This window comes from Mustela nivalis (assembly GCF_964662115.1).
Source record: "Mustela nivalis genome assembly, chromosome: 18".
Lineage (NCBI taxonomy): Eukaryota > Metazoa > Chordata > Mammalia > Carnivora > Mustelidae > Mustela > Mustela nivalis.
In genome coordinates, this window is record NC_139037.1 from 40,626,798 (window position 1) to 40,652,945 (window position 26,148).

Genomic DNA, 26,148 nt, shown 5'->3' on the forward strand with positions numbered 1-26,148 from the left:
GGTCCTTTCAGCAGAATCCGAAGCCCCAGGAATTTGGGGATGGGTGCAGACACCTGGGACCAAGGCCGCCCAAGACCTTGACCAAATTTCACTGAGGCTGTAGCCCAGGGATCCCCTCAGAACGCTGCTAGGGGCCCGATCCTCAGCGTTTCACCAGCCCCGCGCCCCCGCAGCGGCCGGTTCCGAGCGCGCGCCGCTGCCCAGCGGTGGTCACCGCCAGCTCCGGTGACGCCTAGTCATTTTCCCAGGTCGGCGCCGGCGTGCGACCCACCAAGGCAGTGGCAGCACTCTGGCCGCGCTCTGGAGCCAAGTGGCAGCCCCGAAGCCGGCTCTCAGGGATCCCGGGAGAAGGGCGCGGCCCCCCATACCACCGCCCCCACCCTCGCGGCGGTTGGACCGCGCCCAGCGGAGGCTCCCTCGAAGCGCGCGGCCAGTGGGGCCAGCCGCGGGAGCCGCAGAGCGCGCGTGGGCGCGGCGCCCGCGAGCTCCTGGGAGGGACCCGCGGATCGCAGGAGTGATCCCCTCCCGGCCCGGCCCCCGCCGCCACCGCCACCGCGGGGCGGGGCCCAGGCCGGGGGCGGGGCGCCGGGCGGGCGTGGCGTTATTTCCAGCTTGCCGGAGGCTCCGCTCGCACTTCGCTGGGAGCCTTCCCGGCGCGCTAGCGGGATCTGGCGGTTCTGTGCAGAGAGGAGAGGCCGGCGGTGGGGGCCGGGAGGTGGGAGGCAGGGAACGGACCCGCGCCGGGGGCCGAGGAAGAACACGCCACCGCACCCTCTCCCCCTCCCTCTCCTGCGCGCTCTGGCCGCCGGCCCGCGCCGCTCGCCTCACCCACCGCACCGGGCTCAGCTCGGAGCGGGAGGAGGCCCCGGGCCCAAGCTGGGGCGGAGGTCCTCCCTGCAGCCCGGAGCCCGGGAGCGGAGGATTCGCCGTGGAGGACCGAGCCTGGGCTGGAGGCGCCCGCGACCCCGCGAGCGCCGGCTGCGCCAGGTAAGTGCGCTGCGCCCCCGCCCCAGCCCTTTCCCACCCTGTGCAGCTCCCGGCCGGGAAGGGCGCCCCGAAGGGTCCCGGGAGGACCCGCGACTGCACTGCGTCCCGGCGCCGAGAAGCTGCACGGTTAAGCGTCCGAAGCCGCGGGCGGAGATAGGGCGCGCGGGGTTCCGGTCCGGCCGCGCTTCGGGGACCCGCTCCAGTAGCGGGAACTTTAATTAGACTTTTGCTCCATGGCTTTCACTTGCCGCCGCGCGTCTGTGTACTGCAGCCCTCGGGCTCCCTCGGTCCCCGCGGACGCTCTGTTCTTCTTCCCAGGTCTGGGTGCCTGGCGCGGGGAGAGGGCCAGGCTGGAGCGCCCGAGGCGCCTAGGGCTTTCCCGCGCGCTCCAGTCCGGGATTCGGGGGCGGGTGGCGCCCAGGGGCTGGGGAGGAGTTCGGAGCTGCCTGGGCTTCCCACCCAGCGGCGGAAGGTGCCCCCCGCGCTCCGTCGCGCGCGTCTCCACCCCGCGACTCTCCAGGGCACCGGCCTGTTTTGTACTTGAGGCGAGTGTGTGTGCGTCAGTGATCGTGCAAAGGTGTGCGCGTGCGAGTGTCCGGGAGTGCGGGAGTCCGAACCTGGGGCGACTCCGGTGGGCGCGGGAAGGATCTGCTTCGCCGCGGGACCCAGCCGAGCTCTGGCGGCGGCTGCAACTCCAGCAGCTAGCTGCCAGTTTTGCCCGCCCGCCCTGACCTCGGTACAGGCCGACGCCGCCAGGCGAAGGTGCGTTGGAGGGTTTTGGTTGTGCCGGTGTTGGCGCTTGAGTCGGAGGGGAACCCTCTCCCTTCCCAGGCGCGGGACTCTTGCCGCCCTAACTTTGGCCCTACATGTGGTCCCCAGACCCCGGGACCCCGACCCGGGGCTGGCCTGGCAGCCGCACAACGCCCTCGGCTGGGAGCACTCGCTGCGGGGCTGCTCTAACTGAGAAGTAGGGGCAGATCCCGGGGTTCCCAGTGTTTATCCGCGGTATCGGGTGGCTCTCGGGTCCTTGGGCGCCTCCCTGTTGGACCCTGCTCAGCTGGGACTGACTACGCTAGGGAGAATGGGCGGCAGGGCGGTTTGTGTCTGGCCCGGCAGCAGAGCAGGGGCGGAAAGTGGTTGAGTGAAGGGACCATAGCCCCTGTGGGGTGCATGGGGTGCATGTGGTGCATGGTGGAAGAGAAGGTGGCAGAGGAGGAAGGGACAGACTGACCCCTTCCCCACTTCTGGGATGCTTCCAAGCTTTACTACCAAGCCCACGTTTTAGGGGGGTAACCTCTCACACCCGAGTTCACCTTGACCCTTGCCTGTGGGTGGGGAACTTTTCTCAAGTCCTGCCCTAGAGCAGGGCGGCCTCTGGAACAGAGTGGCAGAACCCTCTTTAAACTTTGCCAACTGTTATGGCCTCTCCTGGACACCCTCTGTTCCTGTCCCAAAGGCAATGCAGACAGGCTGCAGGAAGAGGTGACCTTCTGCTCCCTGTAGGAGACCCTTTTAAAATCCAGGGTGCCCACCACGTAGGGCAGGACAGGGCCAAGGGGCCTTCCCAGAAAGAGTAAAAGCACATTTCAGAGCGCTCATCAGACTTGCCTCTGTGAAATGACCCACAGGAGGAATAAATTGCAGACTGTGAAGAGGTTGAGTTTCATAGGACGGTCAGCAATGTAATAGCATCTGAACAGAGAGAACCTCAAAGTCAGGCCCCATCCCATTCACTGCCTAGCCCATTCACCCCAAGACATACCAGTAGGGCGGCTTATTTATTTATTTACTTGGAATCAAACTCCGCCGGAGTGAATTATGTTCCCCTGGTATTGATTTTTAAAAAGACCCCAAATTAAAAAGTCAAGGCTTTCCTTAAAACAAGGTCAAGGATTAATTATTTATAGAGAGACATCAATCAGGTGAGGTAGGGACTCATTTATAAAACGCCTGAGCGGGCCAAAGAATCATGGGCTGATTTTCACTGTCTCTGGCTGGGAGAGAGGAGCAGGCTTGTCTGACCTTCTGGGCTTGGCAAAGCTTTGCGAGATTGTGACCGGAGGAAGAGGCTTTGTAACTCAGCCTGCCGTTTGAGATGCCTTTTTAATCTTGTAGCCAGAATACCACTTGGGAAATTTCATGCATATTTGCTGTGTTTCCATAATGAACATTTACTGATTACAGAGTATCAAGGGAATTTCATTTTTTAAACATTTATTCAAATGTCTGTTTATGTAAGCTAATAAGTCTGGGAAAAGTTCAGTAGTGACTTTTTTTTTCCCCCCCGTATGGTCGTACGGTCATTGGGAAAGTGAGCTGGTGAGCTCCTTGCAGAATTTGCTTGGGATTCACTTAAAAGGTGGGAAGTCAGAGTCTCCTGACTGGAAACACCCTGGCAGACTCCCTCTCCCTCTCTGCTCTTTGCTCAGAGTTTGTGCCAGCGTCGACCTGATAGGCTTTTTGTGGTTTTGCTGATCGAAGCCATGGGCGCTGAAAGCTTTTATCGTGATTTGCTGATGCATCCGGCTGGAGGCACCTGTCGTGGGTGCTGGAGTCTTGTGCGGGCTGGTGGAAAGCACGGGGGCCCCCTTCTCTGGCCGGCAGCCTGACTTGGAGTGGGAGATGTCTGTCTCAGCTGTCCCTGCTGTGTCTCCCTGATTCTCCCCGGTGGGTGTGACAGCCTCCTTGGGGAAAATGTGGAGCAGGGAGGTAGCTGGTGGGCAGGACAGTGGACCAAGGGTATGGCAGCACTTTCATGAATGGCTGTGGCCATTAGAGCCAGTAAGCACTATGTGAAACAAGGGTCCTGGCCTTTCAGCTAGTCAGAAAGTAACGAGTTAGAAACAGGAGATTTATGGAGGGCTGGCCCAGTGAGATCATTGTGGCCCTGCTGTGGGACAGAGAGAAAAAAAAAAAAAAAATCAAAGGTAGTTGTTTGGGTGTGAAATTGGGAGATGGTGTCCTGGAGCCTTAGGAAATTTGCTGGGAGCAGGGATCCTGTGCAGTGACAGCATGGGGACAGCAGACTCCCTGGCACTGTCTTTGGAGTCAGAGCCAGGACTAGTCTGACTCCAGAGCGGCTGTGTTCCCTCCCTCCGGGGAAAAGGCGGCCCAAGGCAGAGGGAACCCCTGTGTTCAAACAAGCAGGGGACAGGGCATTTCAGTCAGGTGGCAGGGGACACGGGAGATGCCATCTCATTTCTTCCCAGCTGGAAGGTGTGGGATCCCATGGTCGGCAAATGACCGTGGCCCAGGATGAGACTTACAAATCGGTGGTGGGAACAAGTGTTGACTTTTACGCTGCACAAAACTACTTGTCATTTGTGATCTGGGGGCACTAGCAGGCACCTGCTGGTTGAAATGTAGCCTCGGCCAGCAGCAGAGTGGGGGAGCCTGCGTCCAGGTGGGGAGACAGCAAAAGGTAACTCTGATTCCATCTGGAAAGCCAGGAAGTCACAGTGTGTGCAGGCAAGGGGCCGGGGCTCCGCAGCATCCCAGCTCCCCTCCTTGAAGGTGGGCCATGCCTTTCTGGGAAATCAGGGGGCGGGAGCAGGGGTAGGGGTGGGCGAGGCTCCCTGTCTCTGCCAAGCTGCTATCAGAGGTGGCCCTGGTGAGCAACAGTTATTTGAACTAAACGAGAGTTGTCAACGTTGAAACCCGGAGCTGGAGGACCCTCTCCCACTTTCCCATCGTCCCACCTGTTGGGGCTGTCCTCCATTCTGCCATCAGGGAATGCTTGTGGAGCAGGTAGCAGGTGTCTGTCTCTGGGCCAGGCTCCAAAGTAAACTAAACTAAGAGAGACCCCTCCCCCTGGGGGACAGCCACGCCCCCATCACTGATTCTTCACTCACTGATTCACGCTCTGCCAGATGACGCCATAGCTAAACAAGTAACCGATACGTGTGTGTTTCTAGACTGTGACAAGCAGATAAAGGAAACATCTGGGTGATTCAGAGATGCATCGTAGAGTAGCCTGCCCAGGACTGAGGGTCAGGAGGACCTCCGGGAAAAGGTGAGGCTTCAGCTGAGGTCTGAAGGAACAAACCTGGAGCTAAGAAGCAAGGAGGGGCGCCGCCACGGGGAGGGAGAGAGCTTGCCTGGCAGAGTGTGCACATGCGTGAGAGGGAGGTGCGGGAAGGCCCACGTGGCCAGCAGAGTGGAGGGGTTGATGCAGGTGGAGACACAGCCAGAGCCCTGGCCATGCAGGGCCTTGAAGGCCAGGGAGAAGCTTAGACCTTGACCCCAGCAGCTGCTGCAGAAGAGGGAGCCCAGTGAAGAGAGAGCTGCAGTAATCCTGCTGGAAATATTGGAATTACTGGGGTCTCCTAAAGAGGAGAAGGCCCATGGGAATCTGCTGGGATTCTGGCGTTGGATTTGGTGTCAATGGGGAGATTGGGAAGGCCGTCGGGACCCCGACTTCTGAATCGCCACTGGGAGCTATCGATTCCCTGAGGCCACCTCCCCAGCTGCACCCCTAGATCAAGAATTCCAGGCTCCTGTCCCCTCTGGTCGGGTCCTGTCCTCCAGGGGTCAGGCAGCTGCGTCTGTGCCCCTGCCCACATGGCCCACCTTCTAGCTTTCTTCTAAGCCCTTGGGCCTTCGGCTGCCTTGCCCCCCAGCAGGGAGTGAGACTCAGTAAGTGACAGTCCAGTGCCCCATGCTCTCCAGTGAGGACAAGCTGCTCTGTGTCCACTCTCCTTTTGAACTGATTGCCCGCAAGGCTGCTGGCCAGAGGTGGCCCTAGCCTGGGTGTCACCCACTTAGCTTTGTGGGGCCCTGGTAGGTCCTTTACCTGCTGCCACCCACTTGTACCTGCCTTGGCAGCTGGCCGGCACTGGAAAGGACTCGCCTCCGGTCACTCCAGCCCTCTTTCCTCCCCTCCTCCCTGTGGGAGCCCGTCTGGACCTGCTCCTGCCCTCTGCTGGGGGCTCTGCCCTGGACTTACAGCTCCCCAGCTCCCTCGGATGTTGGCGAGTTCCCTGTGGCTGTCTGCAGCTCCGCTCGTCATCCGCACAATCCACTTGGCCCCCTAGCTCTGTCTTGCAGAGCTGGGGTGGGGGGGAGCGGCTCTATGAGTCACCCCGCTTCCCGTGGTGCCCACGCTGCTGGCTGTGGGCCCCGAGCCGAGCGGCCGCTGAGCTGCAAGCAACAGCCCAGGTCGCTGTCACCTTGTCCTCACTCTGGCTGGGCCTGAGCCAGCTCCTTCCCAGCTGGGCCAGACTCGGGGACAGGAGGGATGAGAGCCAGGGAGAGGATGCTCGGAGGTAGAGATGAATCCTCTGGCCCCAGGTGTTTCGGGAGCTGATTCCTCCAGCACTGGGACCCTTTGCCTGGAGGGTGGCATCACCACACTGTCCCTCCCTGATACCTGGGGGCTGCCTCAACACCATAGACCACCGACCAGGTGCCCAGGTGCTCACCAGTGGGAAGGTGACACAGGAGAGCCCTCTGCCAGCAGCCCCTAGTCCAGACTGACTCACACTTGGCAGACTAGTTATTCCCCCCACTCAAAGCTGCTGCTTCTTGGGGGCTGACTCATCTCCCTGGACAGGACCCATCTGCCCAAGTCTGTGAGCACAGAGACCCTCCAGCCCTGAGACTGGGGGGCTTTGCTTCCTGTGCTCCTGATGGGAGCGTGCCCGACATCCAGCAAAGACTGACAGCAGTCCTTCTGTGTGTGGAGCCGCCTGCCGGGCCCAGAGGAGGCCGAGGGAGCTTACGAGCAGGTTTCCGCGCTGATAAAAAGCAGTGCTCGCTCTGGCTGTCGGGGCCGCAATGAGCTCGGAGAAGGGACTCGGTGATGGCTGCTGCCTGGTGGAGTGAGCTCCACTTTGCTCTCTGTCTACACCAGCTGAGCCAGTGCCTGGTGGAGGGGGTCTGTCTACACTGGCTGCGTCTAGGGTGGGAGCACGGAGACTTTCCACTCAGTCCGGGCCAGCCCCACTCTCTGCGGGACTTTGTAGAGGGTTCAGAGCCCTCAAAAGTCTCTGTGGCTTTGGGCATGGTCCCCGTGCCTGGGCTCTCCAACCCTTCCCCCATGGACATGGACCCTATCCATCAGGCCCTGGCTCCCAGAGCTGACGGGGGTGAGCCCGCCATGCAGAGCAATCCGTCTACATTGGTTGAGCCCAGTTTGTCATGCAGGCAGTTTGTTTATACGGGTTGGACTCAGCACACAATTCAGTCTGTCTGTCTACACTGGTCAAGTCACAACATTATGTAAACCCTCTGTCTACAATGTTTGAGCCAGTGCTCAGAGCAGGTACTCCGTCTCTACTGGTTGAGCTGGAGTGGGGGTGGGAAGCAGCCAACCTGGTTTGGCTCCCTCTGCTCCCCCACCGGGATTTTCTTCTTAACCCCTTCCCTTATGTGCGTTGGGGTCCGATTCGAATGCAATGTCCAAGGAGCTTTTCTTGACGGCTCCCTCTGCTTTCCCATGTCTGATTCCAACCCCTTCAGGCCAAGGTCTGTCTGGGCCGGGAGTGGGGTGGCCGTGGGGCCTGGTGATGGGTGGTGAGCTCCGCGGGCTGTCCCCTGCCCCGTTGTGGCGCTCTGGACACCGATGCTTCCTGGGGTCAGTGGTCACTGGCTCCTTGTCGTCCTGCACTGCGGCCACACACGTGCCTTTCTCTCACAGACGTCCTGTAGGTGTGGGTGACTTGTTGGGTCTGTCTTGCCTTCTCCTGTTCAGATTTTGGGCGTCTTTGTCCCCTGATGTTATCTCCCTTCCCGAGGGTTGGTCTCGTCTGCACATGTAATGTCTGTTCATCTCTGGGAAGACGCGATCTAGGTCTCTTATTTACCTTTTTCTCAGTCCCTCTGCTTGAATTCAAGTGTCAAGGGGCAGCCATGAATGGCTACCAGCTCCACCTCTCTGCCTGCCCCCATGCAGCCAGCCCTGGGTTCTGAATGAAACCGGCACCCAGGGGTCACAACTCCGGGGTTCAAATCCCAACTTCTCCACTTAGTCACCCTGTGGGCTAGAGGCTCAGTTTCCTCATCTCTAAAATGGGGATGACAGTAGAATCCGTGTCCTGGTGGCCATATTATTATCTTTCTTATCTCCTGGGTGTGGTCTGTCTGTGAGTCTTTCTTTCTGTCTCAGGTGCAAGGATACATACTGATCAGGGCCTAGCCTGGTAACGTGACAGAGGCTTAGGGGACATGTGACCCCACTGGCTTGTGCCCCTTCAAGTCTCGCCCTTTCTAGACAGGCTCCCATCCATGCCTCTTCCCCATCCTGCATTCAGTCCATCAGAAAACTCTTTTTTTCTTTTTTTTTTTTTTTTTTTAAGATTGTATTTGTTTATTTGACAGAGATCACAAATAGGCAGAGAGACAGGCAGAGAGAGAGAGAAAGTAAGGTCCCTGCGGAGCAGAGAGCCTGATGCGGGGCTCGATCGATCCCAGGACCCTGGAATCAGGACCTGAGCCCAAGGTAGAGGCTTTAACCCACTGAGCCACCCAGGCGCCCCAGAAAACTTTTTATTCTGAACGCAGTATGCATACCGAGATTGTGTGCACCGCGACGTGAAATCCCACAAGCCAAACACACCTATGTGCCGGCCCCCAGAGCAGGACTGGGAATGTGACCGGCGTCCCGGCGGTCCCTCGGTCCCCTTCCAGGCCCTTCTGCTCTACCGCGGCTAACTGCTGTCCTCCCTGGGAATGGCACCAATCGGTTGTCCTTGTCTTTGAACTTGATGTCAGTGGAATCCAAAGTCTGTACACTCTGGGGTCTGGCTTACCGCCCTGGGTGTGAGACCCACCCACCTTGTTCATTTGTTCTCGTAACTATGTGAGATGCCGTTGTGCGAATGTACCCCGGTGTACGCATTATTTCTCCGGCTGACCGACACTGGGATTGCTCAGAGTTTGGGGTTGTGGTGAACAGTGCTGCTGGGGACATTCCCGCTCGTGTCTCTTGGGCACAGGTGCTGCTCGCCTTAATGAACATCGACCGAGAAGAGAATTGCTGGGTCTCGGGGCGCGTGTAGGTTCTCCCGTGCGGGTGCTGTCGGTTGTCTGACGTGGTTGTGTTAATCCCCCGCACGGACACCAGTTAGCTCTGAGAGTTCCCGTTGCTCCACACCCTTGTCGACAATTCCTGGGGCCCATGTTTTTTTTTTTTTTTTTTTCCCCATTTTAGCCATCCCATGAGTAGGTAGAGATATCTCACTGGAGTATTTTTTTTTAAAGGTTTTATTTAATTATTTGACAGACAGAGACCACAAGTAGACAGAGAGGCAGGCAGAGAGAGGAAGGGAAGCAGGCTCCCTGCCGAGCAGAGAGCCCGATGTGGGGCTCGATCCCAGGAACCTGGGATCATGACCGGAGCTGAAGGCAGAGGCTTTACCCACTGAGCCACTCAGGTGCCCCATCTCACTGGAGTTTTAATTTTATTTTCCAGATGACTAATACAGCTTATTTATTTATTTATTTATTTGGTTCAGGATTTGTTGAACTTGACACCGTTATTGAACAAATTTGAAGATTCACTTCCGTCTCGCATATTGTATCTTAAATGTCAGGGGGTGCTTGTGATTCCCTCTGCGGGACAGGCTTGAATCTGCCTGTTGGAGGATAATGGGTGCCGATGACCGGTGTTTCTCTGGATGAGACTGGGGACCCGGCCACTGGCCTCAGGATCACTCCGGGAGCTGTGAGAGATGCAGGCACTGGGCCCCGGCCCCAGCCCCCCGTCACCAAATAAACCCTTGTGTTCTCTCCATCTCTCTGTGGCTCATCTTTCTTTGCCTTCACACATTCCATGAGCATGAGCCGTCTGTCCATCCTGTTCACTGCCATGTCCCAGAACCTAAAATAGTCCTGGTGTCCAGTGGGTCCCCACTGACCTGCCCACTGACCTCTGCACTCTTCCACCTCAACTGTCTTGATGGGGTTTTGTCCATAGCCTGGGCTGCTTGGGGAGGGTTCCGGGAATTGGGCTCTGGTGCCTCGGAAGGTATCTCGTCTTGGTGCTCTGCCCTTCTAAATGACCCCCTTGTCTCCAGAGCCAGCTTCTGACCAAGGCCTTTGGGTCCTAGGCCCAATACTCTGTGTTGGTGTCCCCAAATCCCTGTATACCCCCAGAGCTCCGGGCATTGGCCATTTAGGAACAACTCTTGGGTGACCTTATGTCTGTTGAGCTTCTCCGTCATTGGGTCCCTCTGGAGAAGCCTGAACCCCCCCCCCCCAAATGTAGCATTCCGTCCCTCTGCCACTCTGTGTCCTCTGTTTCACAGACGACACACCCCTGGATCAAGGGAAGGCAGGAGGGCCAAGTCTATGACCACCTCATCCACTCCTGCCCAAAACAGGAGTGGTTCCCATCAAAAGGGGATAAAGCCTCCTTTCTTTTGGTGTTTCTTGTTCCCTTTATTCTCAACTCTGACATACTTACTTGGAAGGCAGTATGACCTGGGGCATGAGAGCTCTGGGTCAGACCTGTTGGGTTCAAATCAAGGTTCTGTTCTTGTTTGGTTTTCAGACCCACCCCTTGCCCCCAGGGAGGAAAGGGCAATTCACACACAAAAGCCTGATGCCACCGTCGGGGAATGGCTAGGGTGGCCAAGATCTCTGAGGTTGAAGAGTGAGAGCAAGGGATTCTGGCTGGGGCATCTGCAGGCAGGAGGCTTGGGCTGGTCCTCAAATGTGCAGAGGGGAAGATGACACCTGATGGGTCACTCAGTGTGAGCCCCACCCTTGAGGGTCCACAGGAAAGGGATTCTCAGGGCCTTCCCTGAGAACTTGCACTGAGCTGACAAGAGAACACAGTCTCGTTTACCCAACACCCAAGGGCACAGAGTAATGATGAGAGTTCATTGGTGAGTTATGGAAGTCTTCCTGGAGGAGGTGAGCTGGGGATTGCATGTTAAAGACCAAGAGCGAGAACTTTCTCCCGGTGTCAGTAGAAATTCTCTCCAAACTTTAGAATCATGGGGCACGGACAGTGGGCGCCACATACCATTGGCTTTAAAATAGGGCAACAAAGAATCTATGACACACACAGTGTGTTTATGCGGTGTGGAGGCGGTGTGCAAAATGGAAGAGCTAAAAGCAGTTTGGGAAAAACAACACCTTTTTTTGTTGTTGTTGTTGTTTTGGTGGAAAGACAGATTAGAAGGGTTTATGCTCTTCTGTGATAACTAATATGAAAGGTTTATCAAAGTTAAAAAAAAAAAAAAAACCCTCAACGCTTTCTCCAAAATTGATTTGAAGACTTGGCAGATTTGAAGAATCGTTCAGTAGCGTTTTATGGGTCGATGCTAATTTGATGCAGCAGACCCGTGCATCACGCCAATTTACTGCCAAACCAACATTAAGCACAGACCTTTCGTGCAAGGTTTATAGGCGGACAGCTCATAAAGATGCATGCTTGACAAGTATTCTGCTTCTCTTAGGATGTGCGATATGAAGTGTTTATCAAAAACTAACTAAATCGCCTTCGCCTTTTCCTCGTAAACAATCTCCGGGGACTTCAGGCCTGGATCGCGGGCGATAATTCCCGTGCAGTATTTCACTGCTCCAGCTTCTGGTACACGGGGAGCCTTTGTCTCCAAAAGCCACAGGTAGCCATCCTCTGGGGTGGAGAGTGCCCTTAGGGACCACTTTGGAAAGAAGGTGTAACCCAGGCCACAGGAAAGCCAGTAATGTTCTTCCTACCAGGGTCTCCTAAAAGCAGTTGAAGTTTGCACCTGAATGAGATCTGTGGCCCCAAGGAAATATATCTCCTGCCTTCGTTTTTGTTTCCTGGGCTGATGTGTGATGGGTGATCACCGCATGTCTCTCTTGGTCCAAATACGTGTCAGAGCCTTGTCAATAAGGAGATCACCCAGCTCTGTTTTGCTCGTCGGAAAGTGCTTAACCATAAAAATGGCTGAAACTCCTGTGTTTCACCACCGAAAACCACAGCTTCCATTTTCCACAAAGGAAAAGTGGACTTCGGTGGTCCTTGGCTCCTCTGCACACCCCCAGACCCCCAGTGTCTCCCAGCCCCGTGTTAATTACCGGGACTCCGAAGAAGCAGGTTGCTGCGGGGAGGGGCCCATGGTGCGCAGACCGCCGTGAGCAGGGAGCCTCGTGGGTTTTCACAGGGGGAAATTTGATCTTGGGCAAATGTCAAGACGTTTTTGAAATCTGTGTTATGATATCAGCTCATTGCCAGTGTAGGGCTTCATCTGGATTTCATAAATATTGAATGGACCTCGGCCAGCTGGAGAACACAACAGCTAACCCCTCCCCAACACACACACACACACACACACACACACACACATCCATGGCCATCACAGTCTATTGCCGAGTTGTCATGAAAAGCCAATTGGTGATATTTCAATCACAGTGTTCTAACAAATTCCATTCAAATTCCTTCGGAATGGGAGCTAAGCCTTCCTCCTGCTGCTGAGAGAATGATATGCTAAATGTAGCTTCCTGGGGCCCTGGCAGCCATCCAGGCTTTGTAATTTATAGTTCTCCTTTGTGGTTCTCCAAGTGACCTTGGAACCTCCATGCTGGTGGATTTCTTAGGTTCTCCTGTTGCCCTCCGTCATCATCTCTTACGAGACGGGTCCCCAGGCGCCCTTCCAGCACCCACCAGCCTGGAGCTGGAGAGAAAGGATGTGAGCCGGGGTGCCCAGGGAGTCCATGGCAGGTGATTGGAAGATTGCTTGTTTGCTTGTGACCTTTCCTCTGAAATTGATGTTGGCCGCGAGTAACAGTCCAATATTGTGTTTCAAGGCGGCCTGCTGGTGACAGGAACCTCCCCCCAACCCCCGCACACAGCAGGTAATCCTGGAAAAGAAGGGGAGGGACACTCCGTGCAATTACATTCATCAGCTATTTCTGGTTGGGGAATAAACAAAATGGCCCAAAGTGCTGCTGTTACAGATTCTAGCAGAGGAGTGGCATGTAGGAAAGATTAATGTACAATTAAAACCCGTGTACGGGTAAATTACAGGGTGACAGCTATCTAATGCAAACACCGCAGACGTGTAATTAAGAGGAGTTACGGGCTCTCGAGGATGGATTTGCTGAGGAAAGTGCTAGGGAGCTGTCTGGGGAGCTGGCAGGACAGGGACCTTGGGCCAGAGGGGAGGAGGCGGGGTGGCTGGGGAAGTGGGGAGGGAGAGTCCCGCAGCCTATGGGTGGGGGCAGCCCAGAGGCAGTGGGTGGGTGGGTGGGCACCGCAGTTCCTTCTGGGTGAAACAGTCTACCTCCCCAGCCTCGGGCAAGTCTTGTTCCAAGCTTCCAGCTCTTTCTGGGGCCACCCCGCTCTCCCCCTCCTCACCTTTGGCTCTGTGGCCATGAGCGCCCATGGATGTCTTTTTTTTTTTTTTTAAACGTTTTTAATTTCTCCTGCTTTGTCAGCTTTTTAAGGAATATGTTACATTATGTGGAAATTGGATGCTAACAAGATTTGTATGAATAAATTAGACTCTTAACTTTTTATGTTATTACAGAATTGAAATGGACTCTAATGACAGTCAGAATTAATGTTCTGTTTCAAATAAATGCCGGGGATGTGACTGAATTTTCAGTGCACTCTCCTGTTTTGAACGTCTGGCCCTTTCCTGAGAGGCCTTTCTGGAGAACAAGTGGGAGACACCTTTGGGCCTTTCTCGTGGGACAGTCTTCTCGCCCAGCCTGTCCACAGTGGGTGTGCTGGGAAACTGCCGCTGCTGCTCCCAGAAGTACCCCCCAAGAAGAACGGCCCTTGGCCTGGGGCGGGGGGCTCCTTGCCCAAGGGTACATCCCTCACTGTGTCCTCCAGCCCCAGAGTGCCCTATGGGATCAGCTGAGGCCTCACTGCCTTTCTCTCTGCTGGCTCCTGCCCCCTCACATCCTCACAGGGGTCTCCCAGGAAGCCTCTCCAGGGAACTAGGTCTGCCACACTGGCTCTCAGGGATTTCAGATTTGCTACACCAAACCTCTGCCCAGGTGTCTCTTCTGCTGCAATCAGAGCCCCCAAGGACCAGAAATGGTCTTTCTGCTCTCTGTCCTCTTCTTGAACCCCGGGCTGGATGTCATGCTGATGGGCTCTTGGCCTCGGTCCTGATCCACCTTGTAGGGTTTAAGCAGCAAGCAGTGGGACCAAAGGGATCCCCGGGATCTGACTCCCAAACCACCTGGCTCTGTGTAGGGGGCAGACTTGGAGGGGTTTTCTGTGATGAAAACTCCCATGTCCCAAAGGGCAAGGTTATTGGGGGGCTTAGGACACAGGGTTGGGGACCACAGGTGATGGTGGGAGGGAGAGGCCTGGTAAAGTATCGGAGAGCGGGAGGCAGTCCAGACCTGGAGCAGCCTTGGTGAGGGGCTCAGCCCCACTCAGGACGCATGGCAACAGACACGCATGGGTTCTGGGAGGCCAGGAGCCTTACCCCTTGGAAGGGAACAGCAGATCCCGGGCACCAGCTGTCCTAACAGGATAGGGGCACAGGGTGGCCAGATATTTGAACATTCAAGAACAGACAGATTTTTGTACAAATTCTGTTCCTTTGGAGTATGGAGACTAATCCTGAATTTAAAAATCAGTCTTGCACTGACCACACAATGTGTCTGTGACCTGCGTCTCCCTTCTGGGCTGGAAGAATTTGCAACCCAGAGTTTTATTGGCAAGGTGGACAGTTTCCCTCCTAGAAGGCGAGGGCCAGAGCCCCTGGAAAGGGACAGCAACTGCAGAGACCACAGGCCATGGCTGTGCAGAGCTATTGGGCTGCAGGCAACAGTGGCCTGCCCACATGTGGCCTCTGTCCTGCCCCCCACCCCCATCTGCTGGGAAGGGGGCCCTCACCGGTGGGTTTTGTGCATCCATGCTGCTGGGTGGGCCCCGAGTAAGGTTGGCTTCTGGCAAGTTTAGCCCTGGGCCGTTGGGCCACTCCACATGGGGCTCCGTGGCTGAATGGGTAGCAAAGGAGCCCGTGTGGACTCCCACCCTTCATCTGACAGACCTCACCTTCAGCATTTCCTGTCTCCTCCTTCACAAGTCTTAGAAAACCCCTGCAAAAAGGCTTTAGCAAGAGTAGAAAAAAGATTTTAAAAAAAAAGAGTAAAAATAAGAAAATAAAAGTCTTACCACCCACTCAGCGCGTTTTCTGGAGCTGGGGTTCCCATACATTGTTACAGAGAGGGAATAGCTTATATTTATATCTCTTTATATGCATAAACTCGTAAGTCATATTCATTTTATAAAAATGTAATAATTTTTATCCCTACTGCACATACCCTGGTTAATCACTGTATATATCACGAACGCCTTTCCAGGGTAACGGATCGATTTCCATCCCACGTTTGACACCTGCACAACATTGCTTCATGTGAATTTATCATAATTTATATAAACAGTTCCCCATTGGACATTTTGGTGGTTTTCATTTTTGTTTTTCAATTTTAAAGAACGTCAAAGCGAACGGTCTTGCTGTATTCCTTGGTGTCACTTCAGGATAAATTTCCAGAAGTGGAATTGTTGGCTCCGAGGGTCTGCATGGTTAAGACTTTTAATATTTCCTGACAAATCACCTTTCCAGAAAGACCCAGCAGTGCGTGAGTGTGCCTTTTTCGCACCGGCGAATCTTCATTTTTTTAAATCTTTGTCAATTTGATAGGTTAAAGAGGGGCGTGCTTAGTGCTTTTTAACAATAACTTGAATTTTCCTCAAAGTAATATATCTATATGTAGTTTAAAAAGCATAGAGGGTAGAAGGCTTATAATAAACCCAGCACTCCCCTGCTTCATCCCTCACCATGTCTCCTGGTCCCGTCCCCCAGAGGCAAGGCTCTAAGACTCTTCCAGCAACTTTGCCAGTGGGGATTACTACCTCTGTATTTCTGCATAGCCTGTATACTGCAGGCGTAGAATGGCCAACCAACCATCAGACCACCGTTTACGGAGCACCTACCCTTTGCTGACCGATTTCCAAATGCCATCATTATCATTTGCTTAAGTCTTTTATTTCCTGGGCCCACGTGTGGTCTCTTCTGTTTTAGTCTGCCTCTTTTAGGACCAGAACCCACTATTTTAATTAATGTATCACATGAACACGTTTTTGATATTATAGAGGGCAAGCGTTTTCCTGTTATTCTTGTGTGACTCCACATTTTTATTCTTTTAGAGGTGCCCTTTAGAAAGAACTGTTGGGTCAAGATTCCGATGATATCCCGTAGAGATTTGTGTTGGGGTTGTGTTTCATTTCTAGATAAACTTGGGATAAATTGGGAGGTAAATTGACCTATTAATATCTTTATTACGTTTTGCCATATTGAGTCTTGTGATACCTTGAATCGACAAATTTTTATTGAGAACCATCCATGGGCCAGACACCATTCTAGGCATTGGGTTTATCCCAGGAAACAAAGTAGAGGAAGATCCCAGCTCCCATGAATCCAACATAACAGTTACTTTGGAGAGCCAAGCAGGGTAAGGGGGATTGGAAGTGTGGGGTGGGGGTGGGGCGAATGGAAGTATTGAGTGGGGTGGTCAGTGTGGGCGCCATTGAGAAGGGGAGACATGAGCGGACATGAGATTTGGGGGGAATGTCGGCATGGACCATAGAGATGATCCAGATCAGTGGTTCTCGACCTGGGGCAATTGTGCTTCCAGGGGCTTGAGAGGCTACTGGCATCTAGTGAGGACAGGCCAGGGATGCTTCTGAATGTCCTACCATGCACAAGACAGTCCCTGCAACAAAGAATTGTCTGGCTCCAATTGTGGATAGTGCCAAGGTTGAGAAGTCTTGACCCAGGCAAATATCTGCCAGGCAAGGGGATACCCAGTAAGGCAGGAATAAGGAACAGCAAAGAACTAGAGAGAGGGAGGGCCAGAGGAGCTGGGAATGAGGCCACAGAGGTGAGTTGGGAGGGAATGGGGAGGGAATGGGCCTTGTAGGGCAGGATAAGGAAATTGACTTTACTGCCAGTGAGTTGGGGAGCCACTGCGGGCTATTGAACAGAGGAGTGCCATGATTGAAGTATGTTTTGAGAGGATCGCTCTTCTTGCTACTGTGCTGAGGGGCAAAGAGCTGGTAGGTTCTTACAGTGAGAGATGGTGGTCTGAGCCAAGATGGTGGCAGCAACGTGGAGTGAATAGGTCAGATTCCAGGTCAGTTTTGAAGGCAGAGCCAACAGGACTTCCTCATGGATTGAATGGGATGTGAGGAAAGGAAAGCTTTAGTCTGAGCACCTGGAAGGATGGAGTTACCCCCAACTGAGTTGAGAAAGACAGTGGGCACAGGAGGTGTTGGAGGGGTTTAGACCAAAAATTCAGTGAACACGTACTGTATTTGAGATGTCTAGTACACATGCAACTGCATATGTTGGTTGTTTGGTTGGATATACAAGTGTGGAGTTATGGAGAGAGCTGGGCATATAAATTTAGGAGTCATCAGCACATGGTTTTTGAAGCCAGGAGACTGATTGAGGTCAGTTAACCAGTGAGTGTAGAAAGAGAAGAGAAGATGACCGATAGCTGACACCTAGAATATTCCAACAGGAAGAAGTCAGGTTGATGAGGAGGGACCAAGATCAAAGGGCCAAGAAGTGACCAGTGAGGTGGGAAGAAACCAGGAGAACATAGCATCTTAGAGGCCAAGGGAAGAGAGCTCCTCGTGGAGCGCATCGGTCACCTGTGTCAAAGCTGGTGGAGGACCCGGGATAGACCAGCGGATTCAGCAGTGCGCCTGAAGAGGAGTGGCTTTGGTGGAGTGGAGGGCACAACGTTCTGATTTAAGTGGGGCTATGAGACAATGGCATGAGTTGAGAATATGAGTAATAAGAGGCTTTCCTGCGAAGGAGAGCTAAGAAATGGGAAGGTTGCTGCTGAGGGAAGAGGGGCGGAGACAGTCTGTTTTTGCTTTTAGGTAAAGGGGGGAAATAGCCTGTTTTTATGTTGATGAGAATGACCGAATAGAAGGTGGGCGATTCTGTAGGTAGACCAGAGGATCGCTGGAGCAAAGTCTGGTAGAAGGAGCATTGAAGTTGGTGGAAGTTGAGGGATTGGCTAGGAGCACAGCCTTAAGCTCTGGTGAGGGCTAAGAAAGCAGAAGAGTGGGTACAGATCTGGTGACTGGAATATGGAAGTTCTCTCTCTCTCTCTCTCTCTCTCTCTCTCTCTCGCCATAGCTCCCTTCCCATTACTGAGATAGAATCACATGACATTCTCCCATTTAAAGTGAATAATTCAGTGGTTTTCTTTCTTTCTTTCTTTCTTTCTTTCTTTCTTTCTTTCTTTCTTTCTATTTTATTCATTTGACACAGAGAGAGAGATCACAAGTGGGCAGAGAGAGAGAGAGAGAGAGCGCGAGAGCAGGAAGCAGGCTCCCTGCTGAGCAGAAGGCCTGATACAGGGCTTGATCCCATGACCTGAGCTAAAGGCAGAGGCTTAACCCATTGAGTCACCCAGGCACCCCAATTCAGTGGTTTTCACTATGTTCACAGAATTGTGCAACCATCACCAAAAAGAAACCCTATCTATGTTATCTCCCCAGTCTTAGGCAACCCCTCATCTACTTTGTGTCTCTCTAAATTTGTCTATTGTGGACATTTCAGGTAAATAAATTGCTTTTGCTTTTCCTTTTGCTTTGTTTTGTTTTCACTTAGCATAATGGTTTCCAGGTTCATCCCTGTTGTGGTACCTCATCATTCCTTTTTATAGCTGAATAATATTCCATTGTATGGATATGCCACACTTATTATTGTATCTTTTCACCCATTGATGGACATTTGGGTTGTTCTTGCTTTTTGGTTATTATTAATAAAACAGCCAGGTACACATTTGTGCACAAGGTTTTTGTGAATATATGTTTTCATTTCTTTGTGGTATATAAAGAGGTGTGGAAATCCTCCGTCTTTTGATAACTCTGTGCTTAACCTTTTGAAGAACTGCCAGATTGTTTTCCAAAATGGCGGCACCATTTGACATTCCCACCAGCAATATATGGGTGCTCTAATTTCTTCATCTCCTCAGCCATACTTGTTACTGTCTGTTCTTTGGTCCATAGCCATCATAGAGTGCAAAGTAATCTATGGTTTGCATTTAGCATTTGATTTCATTATAGTTTTGATTTGCATTTCCGTAATGACTCATGATGTAGAGTGTCTTTTCACGTGCTTATTGGTCATTTGCACATCTTTGGGAAATGTCTATTCAAATCCTTTTCCTATAAATTTGTTTTGTGAATTATGGAATTGTAAGAGTTCTTTATGTATTCTGGGTATAAGTTCCTTATCAGCTATATGATTTGCATGTATTTTATCCTATTTTGTGTATTATCACTTTCTTGAGAGTATCACTTGCAGTGACAAAGTTTTTAATTCTGGTGAAGTCCGACTTATGTATTTTTTTTTTTTGTTGTTGTTTGTTTCTTTGGTATTGTGTCCAAAAAAGCCTAACCCAAAGTCATGAAGATTTACCCTTTCTTTTTTTTTAAAGTTTATTTATTTATTTTAGAGAGGGAGAGTGAGAGTGAGCACGCATGGAAACGAGAGAGAGAGAGAGAGAGAGAAAATGTGCACATCTACATGCCCACACAGGGAAGGGGAGGGGCTAAGGGAGAGGGAGAGAGAGAGAATCTAAAGCAGACTCCCCCCCCCGCACCCGCTCCATCTCATGACCCCAAGATCCCAACCTGAGCTGAAATCAAGAGTCAGATGCTTAACCAATTGAGCCACCCACATGCCCCAAGATTTACTCCTTTCTGCTTTTTTATTTATTCATGTTTTTAATTTAATTTTCCTTTCTATTTGAAGTAGCAAGTATTCCCAGGATATTAAACAGTAGTGGGCATTCCTTGTTCTATTCCTGACACTAATGTTTCACCATTATCATTGATGCTGTCAATATGGTAAGATTTTTAGAACTTAAAAAAATAAAGTATCCCAGGGGCGCCTGGGTGTCTTGTTTGTTAAGTGTCTGCCTTTGACCTCGGGTCATGATCCCGGAGTCCTGGGATCAAGCCCCGCATCGGGTTCCCTGCTCGGTCGGGAGCTTGCTTCTCTATCTTCCACTGCTGCTCTGCCTGCTTGTGTTCTCTCACTTTCTCTGTCAAATAAATAAATAAAATCTTAAAAAAAAAAATAAAGTATCCTATATACATTTGTGTTTATGAATAATCAAGGACTTCTTCCCAAATTTATTTGATCCATCTATGGAGATAAACATGGTTTTCTTCTTTGATCTATTGATGCAATAAGTTATATTAATAGATATCTAGTATCTGTTATGGCAATTCTGTAATGCATTTCTGGATTAATCTTAATTTGTTGGGGGTACATAATTATTTTATTATACTACTGCTTAATAGCCAGAAGTTTTATAATTTCCTTTGTAATTCTTTGGCTCATGAATTATTGAAACTCTTAAACATTTTAAGGGCATTTTTTTTTCTTTTCTGCTTTTCAGTTATTGCACAGTAGTCGGAAATTTTGGTTTGCATGCTATTGATTCTTTAATTTTAATTGAGAACTGTTTTGTGTCCTGGTTGGTATATGGTCTTTTTTCCCCCCATTATATTTAAAATGACATTTAAAATGATATGTATCATTTAAAATAATACATACCCTCTAATTTTTGGGTGCAGAATTATATCTGTATCATCTATATCTATCTGTATACTATCTTCAGTTAGTCTTGTTACTTGTACTATTTGTATCTTTTATATCCTTAAATTTTTTTGATGCTTAATTTATCAACTTCAGAGGGAGATGTGTTAACATCTCCCAAAATGATTATGAATTTGTTCATTTTTCTTTACAATCTTATCATTGTTTACTCTATATTTTTCAAAAGCTTTATTATTAGGTGCAGATAGGTTCAAGATTATGATATTTTCTTAGTGAATTACCCCTTTTTTCTTTGTGTAATGACTCTTTTAATCCCTATTGATGCTTTTTTTGCTTTACATACTGTTTTGCCTTATATTACTATTATGAAAACAACCTTGGCTTTTTATTTATGTATCTTTTGTTTGTTATGTTTCTTTGTTACCTTTTCAGTATCTCTTGACTTCCAGCATTTTTGCATCACGCTTTGGAAGGGTCTCATAACCAGTTAATCTTTTTTTGTGTGGTTACTGGTGTATTTGCATTCTTTGTTTTGTTTTATTTTGTGTTTTTTACTTTCCTTGGTTTTTCATTGTTTCTTCTTTTTTCAAAAAAAATGTTTTTGAACACATCTTCTTTATCAATTTATCAGTCGATGGAAAATATTACTCAGCCATCAAAAAGAATGAAATCTTACCATTTGGAATGACATGGATGGAGCTAGAGTGTATTATGCTAAGCAAATACGTTAGTCAGAGAAAGACAAATACCATATGATTCACTCGTATGTGGAGGTTAAGACACAAAGCAGAGAAGCATAGGGGAAAAAGAGAGGCAAACCAAGAAACAGTCAACTATAGAGAACGATCTGTTGGTTATCAGAAGGATGGTGGTTAAGGGGTAGGTTAAGTAAGAACAGGGATTAAGGAGGGCACTTGTGATGAGCACTGGGTGGTACATGGAACTGTTGAATCACTAAATTGTACACCTGCAACTAGTATTACACAGTATGTTAACCGACTGGAATTTTTTTTTTTTAAGATTATTTATTTATTTATTTGATAGATAGAGATCACAAGTAGGTAGAGAGGCAGGCAGAGAGAGAGGAGGAAGCAGGCTCCCCGCTGAGCAGAGAGCCCAATGCGGGGCTTGATCCCAGAACCCTGAGATCATGACCTGAGCCGAAGGCAGAGGCTTTAACCCACTGAGCCACCCAGGCGCCCCCCCTCCGCCACTGGAATTAAAATAAAAACTTAAAAAAATATTTTCTGCTTTCTGCAAAGTTGATTTTACTCTCTTTTTTTCTTATTTCGCTCCCTCTACTGATTTAGAAGTTACGCATTCTATTATTTATTCTTTCAGTGATTACTTTCACCTTTTTAATGTGCATACTTGGCTTAATACGGTGTGAATGACTCCAAGATTTCTGCCTTCCTCCAAACAACACAATGACAGAACACTTCAGTTCTGATCATATCCCATCTTATATCTTGTCTATTTTTAGCGCTATATTGTTAATAAGCTCCTAATTTTTTTAATCAATGTTACTGTCATTAATATTAACAATTAATGGTTAATTAGATTGATTGCTGTTTTCCAAGTTCTTTGCTCACTCCTGCTTATTGTGTCCTACTCTCTGGGTTCCCTTTCCTACTGCTTCCTATAACTGCTTTCCTTAGTCCTTTCAGGGAAGGCTTGTGGAAATGCCCTTGGATTTTGTTCATTTAAGTATGATTTTGCCCTTGAATAGTTGAGCTGGGTCTAGAACTCTGGGATGATACGTGTTTTCCTTTAGCCCTTGAAGAGCTAGATTATTGTTTTTTGGTCTCTACCATTTGTCAAAGGAGCCCTGGCATTAGTCTGCCAGTCCTTTGTGGATAATATCTTTCTCTCTAGTTGTTTTGGTGATTTTCTCTTTGCTTTGATATTTCAGCTTCACTTGGGTATATCTAGATGTATAATTTTCTTTTCCCTGCTTGGAAGTTGAACAGTTATTTATTCAATTGTATGGTTGTCTCAAGTTCTGAAGTTTTCAGTCATTATCTCTTTAAATAGGTCCTTTCCTTACTAGCCCTTTAAAGGCCAGCCGCTCGTGTGAGGGATGTGACGGGTAAGAACATGGACTCTGGGGCACCTGGGTGGCTCAGTGGGTTAAGCCGCTGCCTTTGGCTCAGGTCATGATCTCAGGGTCCTGGGATCGAGTCCCGCATCGGGCTCCCTGCTCAGCAGGGAGCCTGCTTCCTCCTCTCTCTCTCTCTAACTGCCTCTCTGCCCACTTGTGATGTCTCTCTGTCAAATAAATAAATAAATAAATAAATAAAGCTTTAAAAAAAAAAAAAAAGGAATATGGACTCTGGGGATAGCTCCGTGGATTCAACTTTCTTCAGTGCTTAATAGTTGAGGACAATGACTTAAACTCTCTGTTTCTCAGTTTTCTCATCTAGAAATTGGGCATAATAATAAACTCTTAGGTTGTGATAATTAAATGAGTTAATATATGTAGAGTGATTAAAATGGCTCCTGGCATATGGTCGGCCCTATGTGAGCCTTAGTTTCTAGTGTTCCCTGAAGGGCTCCAGAGACCCTATACTGATGATAACGTGATTATACGTTTTCTAGATGCATCTGACATTTTTTTAGTCCCTGGGAATGCATTTCTGCCAGTCTCCATGCTTATTAGTATCGTTTTGGACCTTCTTTTATTCTCTTCCTTGTAACCTCAGTCTCCTATTTTCCATGGATGTGCGCTGGCTGGTTATGTCAGATGGATCTCCTGGTCACAGTGTCTCCTGGCTTAACTAATCAATCCATTATTAAACTCTTTTATTGCGTTTTGAATTTCCATCACTCTGTTTTTTATTTCTAGGACTTCTATGGAGCTTTTAAAGATCAACATGCTATGTATTTTAGTAATTTCCTGTTCTTTCATTGTTTTTAGTTCCTTTACTCACTTAATAATTTAGAATACAATTATATTATCTTTTTCCAGTTTTCCCTTATTGTAGGTTCATAGAATGCTAGTCCTTCTGTTTGTTTGTCAAGCTGATTTTTCCCTCCTGGTGAATCATTTCCTTGAGCAGATTATAATGTCTTTTTTTTAAAGATTTTATTTATTTATTTTAAAGAGAGGGGAGGGGTGGAGGGAGAAGAGAACCTTCAGCAGACTCCACGCGGAGCACAGAGGTAGATGTGGGGCTCAATCTCACCACCTTGAGATCACTACCTGAGCTGAAACCAAGAGTTGGATGCTTAACCGACTGTGCCACCCAGGCGCCCCCAGATTATAATTTCTATATGATATTCTAGGGAAGCAAAAATTATCCAAAATAAGACTGTTTTTTTTTTTTTTAACTTTTTTATGGCAACCCTATGCTTCTTGGATTGTACCAGGATTGCTTCGGAACATTTCAAAAAATGTTTCTGCTGGCAGTCCCAGGGATGCATCAGCTGGGACCCATTTTTCCCATTATTTCTATATGTGAGGATTCTACACCGTAGACGTAGTGTAACTTTCAGCTTTTATAGCCAGGGTGCAAGCTTGGGACTTCCTTTCTTCCTGGAAACTGCTCCCCCCACCAAGATTCTTTGTGTTTCCCCCAGACCAGGGTTGAGGTTTCCTGCCCCCTCCTTTCACTGAGTGGGAGGCTTTCTAGGGCCTAAGTTTTGTGCGGGTCCTCAGATCTCACTCCTTATCACAAAAGGGATGAGAACCCAGGCTGGATCCCTGCCCTTTGTGGACACCGGTCCCCCATCCTGGTCTCTGGGGTCTCTGTTGCTCCAAAGCCTCTGGGGCACCAGCTGACAGTTTATGACTCTGACTCTCAAATCTCTTCATTTTGTGCACCTGAGGATTTCCTTTTCTTTCCTTCAAACTCAATTATGTATTTAATTATTTTATATTGTGTTTTGTCCAGCATTTCCATGCATTGGGAGCTGGGGGGTGTTAGTGTGTGTGTCAAGGGAGAGATGCTGTGCGTATTGGCCATCATCTCTTATTTAGGATTTTTACATTTTTAGAGTGACAAGCAAGATTATTCTGTGATTTTTTTTTTTGTTTCATCTTTGGTAGGTTTGGGTACCCAGGTTATGCGTTATTCATAAAATTAATTAGGAAGTTTTCCTCCTTTCTTTATCCTCTGGAACATTTTAAACAGCATAGAAAATTTCAGTTCCTTGAAGGTTTGAAATTTTCCAGTGGAATGTGTCTGAGGACTACGCCTCTAGGGGCGGGGATGATTGTTTTCCATACTTATTTTCTAGTTGGCTTTTCTACTTCTTAAATCAGTTTGTATTAACTTCTGCTTCCCTAGACTATCATACATTTAATCAAGATTTGAAAATTTATTAGCATAAAGATTCCACGTGGTATTCCTATGTTTTAATTTTTTTTTTTTTCAATCTCTGGCTACATCTCTTTCTTATTAATGCTGTTTTTTCCTCTCTCTCTCTCTCTCTCTTTTTTTTTTTTAATATTTTATTTATTTATTTGACAGAGATCACAACTAGAGAGGCAGGCAGGGGCAGGGGTGGGGGGCGGGAAGCAGGCTCCTAGGACCCTGAGATCATGACCTGAACTGAAAGCAGAGGCTTAACCCACTGAGCCAAGTAGGTGCCCCTTTTCCTCTCTTTCTTTTCTCAATTGGACTTGCCAGAGATTTATATATTTTATTGACCCCTTCTGAGAAACAGCTGTTGGGTTTATTTATTCATCCTATTATTGAATTCCTAAAAATCAGTACTTCCTCCTGTCATCTTTAATCTCTTTTTAAGGTTTCTTATCTTGCTCTCATTCTGATTTTTTTAAGTTGAATGTTGAAGCCATTTATTATTATTTTTTTCTTTAAGAATAAAACACTTAAGGCAATAAAATTTCCTCTGAGTACAGTTCTGGCCACGTTCCCTAAGTTTTGGTGTGCATAAATTGTCACCATCATAATTTTTCATAGCCGAAAATTGCTATTTTTATCTCCTCTTTGAGTATTTCATAGCCTCTAAGTTTCCCTCTTGTTATTAATTTCTAGTTAGGCAGTATTGCATCCCGTACATTTTATCAAAACCACCATATTTTTTTATGAAATTGGAATGATCTTGATTGTAACATATACCATTATTTTCCATACGATGAAGAAAGAAAAAAAATCCACCACTGCTTAAATTCTAACATCCTGTCAATTGTAAGATGTATCTTGGTTTCAGAGATGATGTGAAAAAAGTACATCTTAGAATGTCTGAAAGGTGGAATTTGTCGTTCATTTTTCTTTCTTTCTTTCTTTTTTAAAGTAGGCTTCACGCCCAGCGTGGGGCTCACCTCAGGGCTTGAACTTACAACCCTGAGATCAAGACCTGAGCTGAGATCAGGAGTCAGACGCTCAACCGACTGAGCCCCCAAAGCACCCTGGTTTGTTTTAAATTTAAGTGCATTGTGATTTGAGAATGTGACCTATATGGTACTAGTTCCTTGCAATAGAGTTTAACCCGGTATGTGGTCAGTTTTTTATAAATGTTTTACAGATATTTGAAAATAATGTATCTTCTCAGTCTGCCGGCTATAGGAATACATGCACACGTATATATTTCTGTACATTCCACATATATACACATTCACAGTCACACGTATATAAAATCAATC

General features: G+C 49.2%; 1 protein-coding gene across 1 annotated transcript in view; it reads left to right on the forward strand.

Annotated features, from left to right (window-relative positions):
• The first annotated feature begins 561 nt into the window (after positions 1–561).
• Positions 562–26,148, forward strand: part of CHST8 (carbohydrate sulfotransferase 8) — a 125,463-nt gene continuing 99,876 nt past the window's right edge. The window contains exon 1 of the mRNA XM_082708635.1: positions 562–987. The gene's annotated coding sequence lies outside the window, so the exon portion shown is untranslated. The remainder of the gene's footprint in view (positions 988–26,148) is intronic.